A 14,389-nucleotide genomic window follows, 5' to 3' on the forward strand; every position below is an offset into this window, starting at 1 on the left:
AGTCAGAGTCAACTCCTCAGCAAGGGTATTGTCGATCGTTTTAGAGTCCATGCGTGGTACATTTAATATACTCCTCTGCTAACCAAAAGGTAAGTTTGAATCTAAATAGGTTTCAAAGTACCTTAGAAGAAAAGCCTACCAAGCTACTTTAAAAAACCCAGCCACTGAAAAATGTATGGAGCTCAGTGTATGGAGCTCAGTTCTAGTGTGACACACATGAGGTCATCATGACTTGGAATAAAGTGTACAAAACTTTTTTTTTTTTTTTTTTGATGCTGTTGTTGATCAAGCAAGCTATCTTTCCACCCCTCTGAATGTTTTCAACAACAGGGAATAGTCAAGTGACTTCTCCAAGATGACATAATGGTATTTGTATTCATTGACTTCCTAGAGAGATTCTGGACTAATCTACGTATGGAATGAGCAGAGCCGGCATTTTCACCCTGGTGAGTGATGGGGCCACTTTTGAAATTTAGAAAAATTATTCTGATGACACGGAGGAAGTCGGACTGGAAGAGCAGGTCTGGACACCAACAAGAGGAAGATGGATTCAAACAATTTCTCAACACCAATCCTGCTTAATAGGTGCACTCAGGGCTAATCAAGCAGCAGTTCATTCTAGATGGCGTGCTTACTTCCTCCTTTTACTTGGAATTTCGAGAATGGGGTAGAAAGATAGAGATCCAGAGTCTCCAGAATAGTTTTTAAGCATTGGAATTCAGCTAATTCAAGACCACAGGAGATCCGCCCTTCAGTAGGATGTGCTGTGTGTGTGTGCATGTGTGTGTGTGTATGGGTATCAATCAGCTGTATTTCTTTTCAAAAAGTTACCCCATGGAGACAAATAGCCTAAGGAAAATACACAAACGATACATTTTGCTTTTGACTGGAGGCTTAGCTTTGTCAGTGATGATGCTTTACATAGAGATCCTCTCCATTTCTGTCTAGAAAGTTGCACTCGCTTCAAGCTATGTGCTCTGTTAAAGAGTCATGGGGAGAGAAACCCTTCCTATTTCAAACTAGTTTTGATTGTAAATTCTTTTCCAGTAGTGATGTGAGAGCTTGCACACTACAGGTGCTAAGAAGACAAGTGGAGATTTAACAAAATAAATTAGAAAAGGGCAAACTGTTTTTCATGAATGAATAGCTCCTGATTGAACATCTCTGCCTTGTTTCTTCAAAAGTAAATGTTTAGTTCTTCCAGAGTCCTTGTTTTTCCATCATATTAGTCCAGTCTTTGGCACATATGAGGCCCCTAGTAAGTACTTTCAAACAAAGACACCAATCTATGTTTACCCTGAGTAGCACAGATGGTTTACTACTCAACTACTAGCTGAAGGGTTGTTGGTTGGAATTCAACCAGAGGTGTCTTAGAAGAAACACCATGATCTGCTTCCAAAAGATCAGAGCCTTTAAAATTCTCTGGAACAGTGATGTTCCATAAACAGGGAGGTTCCGTGAGTCCAAATCAAGTCAACTGGCAATTAACAACAACTCTTACCAAATGGTATGTACACACTTTCACATAACAAGTTAAGCAATTGTATTAATTTTGGGGGAAAAAAAATCAGCTAAGTACTCGAGGGGCATAATACTTTCTAAACTCTTTGTGTGTGTGGGTGTATGCATTGTATAGTATGAAATTATAGAATGGAGATACTTTGTCTAAAGAAACTTCAACTACTCATATATCATCAAAGTTTAGGAGTAAATTCGATGACAAAAATATTATTGTTTGAAATCTGACTCACCAAATTTCATCTGACTGACCTTAAACAAATGATACAATCTTGTTAAATCTGTTTCTATCTACAAATTAGAATATATTGCAGTCCATATCTCATATGGATTTTGTGTGCACTAAATGAGATATGTTGTAAGCATTCATTGTCCTCCTAGCATAAAAATGTTAAAAATGATAACTGCTAATATTAGTACTAATCATAATTGAATTTCCTGTTTTCCTTCGGAGACAATTACAGAGTGCAAGCTGTAATACCTGTAATATAGTATAGTCTAGAAATGAATTTCATTTTGTCATACACTCTATTTTCATAAATCTAAAAGTCAATTCATACGTTAGGTGAATTTATGAGATAATGTAAATTATCTTAGATAATAGATTTAACCATCACAAGCAAAAATATCAGAAATACTCTAGCACAGAAGTTTTCCATTAGTAGTAAAGTTAAGTGTTTGTCTGAGTAGGTTTGGGGATTTTGTGGTGTGTGTTGTGGTGGTGGGTGTAAAATGCTTAAGCAATTAGGAATCTAAATATTCCTTCCCTTCAATATTTAGAAACTGTGCCTTTGAGGGTTAGTTTCTATTTCAACAAATTCTAGATACCACAAATCATAGATTTTTTTTTTTAATCTATTCAAGGAGTTTGCAGAACAAGCCTTTTTGAAATTTTGCACAAAAGAACATAGCAATTGAATGGTCCTAAGTAGCAGCAATGTAATAGCTTTTATCAAGTATGTTTTAATAACGTTATACTTTTTATGCAACCTCCTCACAAGGTGTTATCGATTTAATATTTCATTGTAATTCATATTATGGGGATGGTGGTGATTTTGTCCTTGTATGCCAAGAACACTTTGCAGTGCCTGAAATATGGTTGGTTGTTTTTTTTCCAGGGAATCATTTTTACTCCTGTGCAACTCAAGGGAAAAAATTGCCTTTCTAACTGGTGTTGGTGTAAGGAGGTCTGCAGACAGACAAACACAACTCGACACTACTCTGTCCCACAGACGAGATGCTGTAGCTAGGAAGTATATCTATTCAACCCCGCCACTTAGTCCACAGGTTAATGACTTCATTCTCACTATGACAGTTTGAATTATTATAACTATTCTCCTATTGACATGGAAGCTGCGTACCTATCATTTCATTCTGAATTTTCTATTCTCATAAATACTGAATAACCCACTCACTACCATCTAGTCACTTCTGACTCCTCACCACCCTGCACAAAGTTTCCATGACCGTAAATTTTTATGGAAGCTGACAATCTCATCTTTCTCCATTGGAGCAACTGGTAGGTTTGCACCACTGACCTTTAGGTTAGAAGCCCAAAGCCTAACTCACAGTGCCACCAGGGATCCTTAAGTACTGAATTCTACCACCATCCACCCATTATTATCTGACTCATAGCCAACTTATATGGGGTTTCAGAGGCTGAAAATATTAATACAAACAGATAGCCTCTTCCTCCAAAGGAGTGACTCATGGCTTTGAATTGCTGACCTTGCAGACAGGAGTCCTTTGCTTATCCTGTTGTTGTTAAGTGTTGTGTAGCCAGTTCCCATACATAGCCACCCTGCATGGGGTTTCCGAGGAACAGCTGGGGGGCTTGAGTCGCTGACCTTGTGGTTCACAGTCCAGTACTGAACCTACAGCACCACAGCAGGAATTCATCTTTGCCTTCCAAAGACAAAGTGCTAAAGAATTTGCTTCTACTCTGAAATGTATGCCTCCTTCAAGATCGGTCTTAGGTCAGTTTGGATGACTCAGAATCATGGGAAAGGAGAATTTAAATCTCAAAGATAACTCGAGATTCCTGAAGCTACCCATGTCTTCTCACAGATGAATAACTAAGACCTTGGACTGAAGAGACTTATAATGCTAGGTGGTAGCAGTGTGAAAATGTTTTCATCAGTAGCAAGAAACATCCAAGGTGTGAGCTACCTAAAACTGGAATAACTACCACTGTAATGAATGCCTACTTGGTGAACTAAAAAGACCTCAAGTAGCTTGGTGAATGTGGCACTGTAGGGTAAGCACTGGACTGCTAACTGCATGATTGCTAGTTCAAACCAACCAGTCTCATTGTTTTCCCAACAACTGAAAGATTGGTGGTTCCCACCCACAAGTTCTTCCTCAGGAGAAAGATGAAGGGGTCTGCTTCTCTAAGGATTAACAGTCATGGAAACCCTATGGAGCAATTCTGATTGGTCCTACAAGGTCACTCCAAGCCAGAATCGACTCAAGGACATGAGGTCTGGTTTAGGGTTCTCTGAGCTAAGATACCATTATCTATTGCTTACGTCCCTATTGGAAAACCCCTTACAAATTAATTTTCCATGAGGAAACTGAGGCCTAGCAGTGGTTGTGGTGATGTGCCTTCGAGTATCTGTGGGAGCAGAAAGCCTTGTAGTTCCATGGAGGATCTGGAGGGCTCAAACTGACGACCTTGTGGTTTTCAGTCCAGTGTTTATCCACTGTGCTACCAAACCTGTACTACACAGCACCTAAGGTGTACGTGTGTCTCTGTAGCCATGTGACTGTTTATGCCCCAGGCACTGCAAACCCTAGCCTATGGCTCATAAACAGTATGGCTTGTGTGAAATACTCTTACTACTATGTGGAATTCATAGAAGATTTTTTGCTTTGATTTGGGGGTTTTCTTACCCATGAAATCAGACTCATATTCACTTTAAAGAATATTTCTTTCCTGCTGAAGCTAAGCTGGCTGAATTTGAATTTCAAAAGTAGGCTAGGTAGAGGGTCTGAGATCATCCAGTGACCTGAAAGCAATTGTTCTCAATGAAAGAGGGAGGGAAGGATTTAATCAATTACATTGTCGTTGTTAAGCACCAATGACTAGGTTCTGACTCATAGAGACCCTGTCTCCAAGGAGTGGCTAGTGCGTTTGAGCTGCGGACCTTGCAATTCAGAGACCCTGTGGTCTCTGCATTATCCTGCAGCACCACACCAGGACAAGAGATTAATCAGGGTTGACCTTCATTATTTCTCCCTCTTCCTTAGTGGCGCTGTAGGAAAACCACCGCCACCATAAGGTAGGCAGTTCAAATCCACCTGCCTCTCCGAAGGGGACCAATGAGGCCATCTGCTCCCACAAAGATGTACAATTTCAGGCACCCTAAAGGGCAGTTCTGCTCTCTCCTGTAGCGTCGCTATGAACTACAACCAACTTGAGAGCCATGGGTTTAGATTTAGTGATTGTTTCTCTTTATAAAAGGAGCCTGGTGGTGTCCTGGGTTAGGCATTATGCTGCTATTCAAAAGGTCGGCAATTCAGTGTGACACTGTAGGGTAAGCACTGGACTGCTAACTGATAGTTCAGCAGTTCAAACCTACCAGCCACTTCTTGGAAACTTTTCACAGGGTTACTATGAGGATGAACCCACTTGACAGCACTTATAAACAAATCCCTCCATGGGAGAAAGATGAGGCTGTCTGCACACATAAAATTTACTGCCTTGGAAACCCCATGGAAAAATTCTAGTCTGTCGTCTAAGGTTGCTATATATGGGGATCAATTATAATGCCTCATGGTACTGAGTGCTCACTGCTTCCAGCCATTTGCTTTTTCTGAAATCAAAACGGTCTCCCTATATACACACATGGATTCCTGGTGTGGCACTGTAGGATAAGCGCTCGACCTTAAGGTTGCTTTGAAGCACAAGGTCTGTGGTTCGAACTCACCAGCCGCTCCTCAGTAATCCTATACAGACTTGCTATGACTCATAACTCATAGCACTTAACAACAACAACATATACAAACATATACTAAGGTGTGCCTCACTCAAGCCATGGTATTTTCAATAACGTCATATGTATGTGAAAGTTGGACAGTGAATAAGGAAGCCCTCATAGAAGAATTGATGCATTGAAGTTGTTGTGTTGGAGAAGAATATTAAAAGTACCATGGACTGCTATAACAAACAAATCTGTGCTGGATGACATATAGTTGGAGTGCTCCTTAGAAGCCAGACTTCTTCTCTCATACTTCAGACATCTTATCAGAAGGGACAGTCCCTGGAGAAGGACATCATGTTAAGTAAAGTGGAGGGTCAACAACTACAACAACAACAACAAAAAAAAACCAGGAAGCCGTCTAATGAGGTGGAGTGGCCCCATGGCGGCAGCAATGGGCTCAAGCGTTCACAATGACTGTGAGGATGGCTTCGGATCAGGCAGCGTTTCGTTCTGTTTTCATGTAGTCGCTGAGCGTTGGGACCGATTCCAGAGCCACTAACAACAACAATATGCACAAAGAATAACTGCTCAGAATAAAACTTAAGTTCAAATTTGGCTGAGTTTTGATGACTTTTGACATCCTGAAACAGTAAATTGTAAAAATAATAAGCATGGCTCCTTTAACAGGAATAAGATTCAAACAGAATACGTGCATTCAGCTCCTCGGTTCTAATGCTTAGTTTTTAGGGGAGAAAGAACCAAAAGTTAAGGTAACCCTTTGTTAGGGTAGGAAAGTTTCCGTTTTGCTGACTCTTTAATAAAACATAGAAGGAAAAAGCCAGACCCTTACTTACTTGGGTTTGCAGAGTAGCAGAACCACAAGATTTTGCATTTGCAAAGATTCTTTCAGTCTCCAGCTCACAGGTAGACATCTTTTCTTCAGCCACCTCAAAAGTTCTCTCAGGAGAGAGAAGTCTTCAGACTGAGATTTCTACTTCCCTGTCATATCTCAGGGAGCAGTTCCCAGGCATCCTGCTCTCCTTTGTGAATATGATAAAGCGTCTCTGTCAGGTCACATGACACTGTAGCCCACAGATGGCTGCAGCACCAAGTGACACGGAGATACGGCAATCACTTCCCATCCAAACCCATGCCATCTGGGCCCTTCCTACTCACGGTGGCCAGATGGAGTAGAATGGCCCCATGGTATGTCCAAGGTTCAACGAGAAAGAGACTGCCGTATCTTTTACTCAAGGAGTAGCTTTCAGCTAGCAGTTGAGTGCTTAACCACACTGCCACCAAAACCAAATTCATTGCCATCAAGTCAATGCTGACTCACAGTGACCTCAAACAGAGTTTCTGAGACCATAAATCTTTACAAAGGCAGACAGTCTCATCTTTCTGCCACAGAGTAGCTTGTGGGTTTGAATCTCTGACCTTGTGGTTAGCAAGCAAATATATAACCAAAGTGTTTTATTTCACCAGGGCCCCTCATCCAAATCCAATTCAGGTAAATATGACTCCTAAAGATCAAATTGCAAAGGCTTGCCTTGAGTGTTTCTGGAAGAATTCCCCAACAGTTTTGCATACATGGTTTCTTGGCCTAGCCTATGTACAACTCAGAAGTTGGGATGCGAAGAATTATGAAAGAGATATAAAAGGAACACACTCCTGGTTAATGTGAAGCTAATCGGCCTCAAGCAGCCCAAGCTTTTGAATGCCTTATTCAATGATATCCCAAGGGAAGATGTCTATTCTTAGTCCACACTCTCAGTCTGCATTGGCCCGTGTAAGCAGTGGAGTGGAGGAGTCCCTGGATTTAAGACCATGTCAACCAGGTGAGTAGATGGTGCATTTAAAGAGCTTCCTTACCTAGTTTGAAACGGTGACAAACTGCTGCAAGATTTAGGAGCTGGTGGCTTAAGACATCCACTTAATTAAAACCGGCTGCTATACTCTCAACCATTTCCTAATGAGGAAGAGTCCCCACTAAGAAACACCTTTTATTAGGTTGACTGGGTCACTAAGTGTGAGGGTGGCTAGATGGTCACTGAAGAATATAAGACCCTAGGTATCAGACATCTCTGTTCTGTTGTTGTTGTTATTGCTAAGTGCCATCAAGTTGGTTCTGACTCACAGCGACCCTGTGTAGGGTTTCCAAGGAGCAGCTGGTGGGTTTGAATGACCGGCCTTACTGTTCAAACCATAAGTCTAGGATATAGTCTAGTGCTTATCCTATAGGATCACATGGGGTCTCCAATTAACAGCTCGGTATCTAGCCCACCCACACCAGGACAGTTTCTGTTCTTAGGTGCTGTCGACTTAATTTTGACTCATGGTGATCTTATACTAAAGAAAAAAACGATCCCATAGGATTTCCTATGTTACAATGTTTATGGGAACAGACTGACAGATGGTACAAGAAAGAGTTGGATGGGCTGAACCTCCATCTTAGTTAGCAACTCAATCTCAGTTTCCCCAGTTGACCCTCTGAGTGGCTGAATGATCAAAAGAAATATTTGAAAAACTAAAGTCTGTTGTGTAAAATTAGGAACTTTCTCATAGTACATAAGAGCATGTCAGCATACAGAGAAACAAAAGGAAGAGCCAAAGACAGTGGGGGCATGGGAACAGAGGAGGAAACAGGTCTTAAAACCAGTCGTCTCTGCATTTCAGTCCCTACTCCCCACTTTCTGGACTGCCCTACAATGGTAACTAAATATCTCTGGAGCTCACTTTATCTGGGGATGATGCCAACAGTTCTGTTACACAGGCTCCATGTAAGAGCCAAGTAAGATTTTGTATATCCTGACAGACATTTGATCCAAACCAAATCTGTTACCGTCAAGTAGATTCTGATTCATAGTGAACTGAGAGAACACAGCAGGAACACAGGGTTACTAAGGCTGTAATATTTAAAGATTGACAAAACTTTCTCCCGAGGAGCAGGTGGTGGTGGACTTGATCCACTAACCTCTCAGTTAACAGCTGAGCCCTTGACCATTGTGCCCCCTAAACCCAAACCCAAACCACTGACAGTGTGTCAATTCTGACTCATAATGATCCTATATATGGTTTTTGATACTATAAATCTTTACACAAGAAGACAATGTCATCCTTCTCCTACAGAGCAGCTGGTGGGTTTGAACCACCAACCTTGTGGTTAACAGTCCACTGCCTACCCCACAGCACCTTCATTAGGCACTCAGAAAGAGTTAGTTCCCTTGGTCCTACCTGCAATTGTTTCTATACCCAAATTTACCAGAAATACAATTATTGCCTTTCTTCCAATGTTTCAAAAGCCCATTCCATAATTTTAGAGAGTTTTTGTTGTTGTTAAGTGCTATCAAGTCAGTTTTAACTCATAGAAACCCTTGTTTGGAGTTTCCATGGAGCAGCTGGTGAGTTTGAAGTACCACCCAAGAGCCCAATTACCCACAATCGTTTTTCACCTCTCCATTCCTCTTGTAAACTGGCATCATGGTCCATAAATATAAACTATATGATCATTTCATTTTAAGACCCGCTGTTAAATTAAGTTCCAGGTATGTTATAAGGTAAAATGATGATTTAATTTCCAGTGCTAAGTGCTAAAATGCAGATAACTTTGAAAGCCCGAACTATGTCTCCAGAAAAGTTAAAGAATAAAATAAAAAATAAAAAAATTCATTCATATTGTTCTGACTTTCACATCTAAACCTGGCAACAAGTTACTCAACAAAAGTCAAGTGTTAGAACTGAAATGTACTTCTTAAAAAAGAAAGAAAAGCAAAACCTGTGTGATCAGAAATACCATAAAAGTCTGTATAAACCCATCTGTCCGGGGACTGAAAGAAATTAGTCTAGACCTGCTGAAGATCACATCCAAAATCCACTCCTGAGGGTCTTTCGTTACTTGCTTCTAACCTCTCTATCTCTCTCTCTCTCTTTTATTTTTTCTTCTTTTCATTTCATTTCATTCTATCTGATTTCCTTCAGTCATTGTTTCTACTCCTCTAGATGTCTGGAATTTTGTGCTCCTGTGAAAAGTCTCACTTTAGCTCCTTTTTTTAATGTTGTATTATTTGCAATAAGACATTCTCTATTTTTGTATCTTTGTCTTTTTCTCGACTGCCATTTGGCTCAATCATTTATACCTCTTGGTCTCTGCTGCACTATCTCATTCTGTGTGTGTGTGTGTGTGTGTGTGTGTGTGTGTGTGTGTGTGTGGCAGGACAGGGTCTGTAGGTTTACCCTTGGGGTTTCAGCTTCTTTCTGCTGTGTGTTTCCTACTATTTATGAGATGAAGGAAAATTGGGAACATTTCGATGCATCCCCAATTGCATAATAGGGGTGTGGATTTTGGTTTCAGGTATAAAAACCTAAGACCTTTTCTAGTATCAGTTTAATGACAGAAAAGCTGACAGGAAGACGAAAGAAACGGTGATCAATAGGACCAGCCATTGCAAATGTCTAATGATTTTGGGAAACACCTCGCAAGACTGATTATAAATGTCCCTGCAAAGGCAGGCACGGAAACAGAGGATGAGCTCTGCCAATGCAAAGATGCTTTAAGAGAAATGAATAACAGGAAGACACACACACACACAGAGATACACATACAAGAGCATGACAAAGGCAAATTGTCAATGAGAAATTCATTTACACTTTTCGGTTTCTGGAAGCACGTAACAAATAAGAGCAGAGCAAAAATTCCAGTATAAATACCCTGCCACATTCTAAATAAAGCCTTTGAGTGGCTTGGGAGTCTTAGCTTGCTCCAAGCAAGGGGTGATAGGATTTGGTCATCTTTAATAGCCATGTTTGTTTTATCACCACATTACTTTTCCTCAGAAAATGTGTCCAAGTCAGAGTGGGTTATATTCCCGGTGGTCAATGGGCTCCAAAAACAACGGACATAGCCAGAGCTGCCCAAGGGGAACGGCCATCCTAAGAACTGAGGAGGAAGAGATGAAACACAGAAGCAAATAACCATTTGGATAAAGACTCATGGAATTACAAGAGGCATCGGGGACGTCACTGCAGAGAGCTCTGTCGAATATAGATGCCACCTCTGGAGGCTCCGTAGGACCGTCCACCAGCTCAATTTCCAAGGGTACAGAGAACGGTTACTAAATTATTCAGCATTAACACAATTAGTTCAAGCAATTGGAGGCTACACATGTTTTGTGTTCTTTTAGTTCCTGTCCATGTGTACTGGATTTTAGTTTCCATTCCAATCCACCAGTTCTTCCCCTGCTATACTCATATCGAGAGGCAACTCGGAAAAGCACCCGGCTCTGGATAGACAAGTACGTCCCTAACTTACCACTGTAGCTCTGGAACAGTTAGGAACTCCACCCCCACTCCTACAAAGACTAACCAGACCAGTGGAGTCCTGCTGTGGCGCTGTAGGCTAATGCGCTGGACACGAAGATCAGTCTGGACCTCAAAGTCAGTGGTTAAAGTTCACCAGCCACTCCTCGGAATCCCTACACAGGGTCACTGAGTAGGTACCGATTCCACGGCACTTAACAACAACAACACCAGATCAATGAGAGTCTCTTACAATCCCAAAGTCTCAGTGTTCATCATGAATAGGGGAAAATAACATCTTGAGTACAAGTAATGTACTTAGTGAAATTCTGAAGTGCGCCATAAAAATAGTCTTCTCCTTCTGCTACTCCTTCGGTATCATTTTTTCCTCATTTCACCTGCCTATTCCCTTTGAATGCCAATTTTAAAAAGACCATGCAATGCCAAATTTGACTGTGATTATTGGGGGGGGGGGTGTAGACATGATTAGTGCAGTTGCTATCATTAAACTGTACAACTAAAAAATGCTGATTGTCAAATGCTACGTTACAAGTATTTTTACAACCATAAAAAAAAGACGTAAGTAAATTCCAGGAACAGAGGACCCTAGGACCATCGAGGAAGAAGAAAGAGCATGAGCAGAATGTGGACCCCTAACCAGAGAAGCAGCGACAACAGAGATGGAGGCAAAGGTGATGGCATGGAGAGATAGAGCAGCTGAGGACTCTAGACTCATGAAAAGAGAATGGCTGTGTGCTGGCGGCCAGGAGGCAGGCTTGCAGAATGTGACCTTTGGTTGTTGAAATGATTATATATTCCTGAGTGTTTTGGTGTACATTTCCCAAAAAAAATAAACAAACAAAGGGATTAGAAGCAATTACTGTTGAATGATGATGCACAGAGGAGATTGTAATCATTGCAATTAAACAAGGAGTGTAAAACCCATGTTCTCCCATGTAAACTATCACTCAATTCACAATAAAAGCTTAATAAAAGAAAAGAAAAAACAAACATGTAAGTAAAATTTTAAAAATAAATGACTAAGCAAACAATAGAGGTAGATTCTGTGCTAGGCCTTCTATATGGAGAATATGGTAGCAGCCCTGCCCAGGTCTAGGCGGCGGCTATGCCAATTCCCACAAAGTCAATAAAACAAAAATACATCAAGGATATTTTTCTTCTGTCAAGGCCTTTATATCCAATCCTGTCTCTTGACTAGCAAAGCATATGGTGGTGCAACGTAGACAAACAGGCGTGTATAGCAGCTCCGTGGTTAAATTAAATAAACGGTTGTCTTCCAGTCAATTTGGACTCATGGTGTCATCACGTGTTCAGAGTTGATTTGTGTTTCATAGGCCTTTTAATAGGAGTCCTCAAGGTCGGCGGATCAAACCCATCAGTTGCTCCTCGGAAACCCTCTACACGGTCTCCATGAGTCGGAACGAACTTGATGGTCCTTAACAACAACAGGACTTTTAATGACTGCTTTCTGGGCGGCAGTCAGGCCTTTCTTCCAAGGTGCCCCTGGGTGGATTCAACACCAACCTTTCAGTTAGTGGCCAAATGGGTAACTTAGTTAGTAGCACCCACACCACACACTCCCTCACAGCCACTGAGTGGATCTGACTCACAGAGATCCTGTGTTGTTTCTGTTAAATGTTATCACATTGGTTCCAACTCATAGCAATCCTATAAAGGGTTTCCAAGGAGTGGCTGGTGGGATTGAACCACTGACCTTGTGGTTAGTAGTCCAGTACTTAGCCCACAGTGCCACACCAGGACTCCATAAAGACCTTATAAGACAGAGTCAAACTGCTCCATAGAGTTTCCAAGACTATAAATATTCACAGGAGCTGAAAGTCTCACTTTTCTCCTGCAGACCAGCTGGTGGGTTTGAACCACTGACCTTGCCATTAGCAACTCAATGATTAAACCACTGCACTACCAGGGCTCAGGAACTGATAATCCTCTGTTCCAATCTCACTAAAACGTGCAACTACTAGTGACAAGACATTGGTTTACTCCAGCTGCAGTTTGGGGTTGCAGCTACCATATAAAGAATCTCCACATGGGGTTCAAATCAGATAATGTGCCACAGTTACAGGAAAAAGCTCCAGGGGCACCAAGTGCGGGTTCCACACTAGTTAACCTGTAACCTGTAATGGGAAGGGCGGGAGCTAATGGTACCTTTTCTTTATCAGGTGTTGGAACTGTTTAAACTTTTAACAGGTAAACTTTGGAAAGTGTCTGTCACAGAGCAAAGACTCTATAGATATTATCAGTTATTATCAGTCTACATTTGTTACTCAAAACCTCTTCTTTTTTCTTCCCCACTCTCATTTTTAAAGGAGCTGTGGTATTGTAAGTGGTTACGAGTCAGGCTGCTAACCGCAAGGTCAGCAGATCGAAACTACCAGCTGCTCTGCAGGAGAAAGATGAGGCTTTGTGCTCCTATAAAGATTTACAGCCTTGTTTACAGCCTCGGAAACACTATGCAGGGTCACCATGAGTTGGAATGGACTCCACACCACATAGACACCACCACCACTCATTTTGAACTTCCCTAGCTCTGGTAGCACAGTGGATTACGAGCTGAGCTGCTAACTGAGAGGTCAGCAGTTCGAGTCTACCAGCCTCTCCGTGGCAGAAAGATAAGGCTTTCTGCTCCCCTAAAGAGTTACAGCCTCAGAAATCCTATATAGGGTCGCTATGAGTCAGAACCAACTCCACAGCACATCACCAGCAGATTATGTTATCAATTTTTAGAATCTCCAACATATATTCAGAACAAAAAAGGCCTAAAACCCATAAATTCCTTGCCCTGGTATGGCGCTGTAGGAAAAGCACTACGCTGCTAACCTCAAGGTCAGACGTTCAAACCCACAAGCTGCTCCTCAGAAACCCTATGCAGAAGAAGGCTGCTATGAGTTGGAACCAATTCAACGGCACTTACCAATAATCACAGTGTTTAAGGAAGCAGGCTGACACATCTTTCTCCTGGGGAGCAGCTGGTGAGTTATAGCAACTGAACTTTTGGTTAGCAGCAAGCACTTTACCGCTGCACCACTGTTATTGTTAGGTGCCATCGAGTCAATATCGACTCATAGCGACCTTACACACAGCAGAACGAAACACTGTCCGATCCCGGGCCAACCTCACTACTGTTAACACGCTTGAGTCCACTGGTGCTTCTGCTTGGCCAATCCATCTCGTTGGGGGTCTTCCTCTGACCCACCACCTTGCCAAACATTATGTCCTTCTCAAGCGACTGGTCCCTCCTGACAATATGTCCGAACTATGAGAGACGAAGTTTGGCCAACTTGGCCACCAAGGAGCACTCTGGCTGCACTTCTTCCAAAACGAATCTATTGGTCCTTTTGGCACCCCATGGCACTCTCAATATTCTCCTCCAACACCATAACTCAAAAGCATAAATTCTCCTACGGGCTTCCTTACTCACTGTCCAGCTTTCACATGCATATGAAATTATTGAAAATACCATGGCTTGGGTCAGGCGCACCTTATCCTCAAAATGACATCTTTGCTCTTCGACACTTTAAAAAGGTCTTGTGTAGCTGATTTACCTAATGCAATATGTTGTTTGATTTATTGACTGCTGCTTCCGTGAGTGTTGATAGTTGATCCAAGAAGAA

The 14,389-nt window shown here is 41.7% G+C and overlaps 1 protein-coding gene across 1 annotated transcript in view; it reads right to left on the minus strand.

Moving 5' to 3' along the window:
- Positions 1–14,389, minus strand: part of CDH8 (cadherin 8, type 2) — a 534,958-nt gene that overhangs the window by 488,177 nt on the left and 32,392 nt on the right. The gene's annotated exons all lie outside the window — the stretch shown is intronic.

The sequence above is a fragment of the Chrysochloris asiatica genome, unplaced genomic scaffold (genome assembly GCF_000296735.1).
Source record: "Chrysochloris asiatica unplaced genomic scaffold, ChrAsi1.0 scaffold00055, whole genome shotgun sequence".
Taxonomy (NCBI): domain Eukaryota; kingdom Metazoa; phylum Chordata; class Mammalia; order Afrosoricida; family Chrysochloridae; genus Chrysochloris; species Chrysochloris asiatica.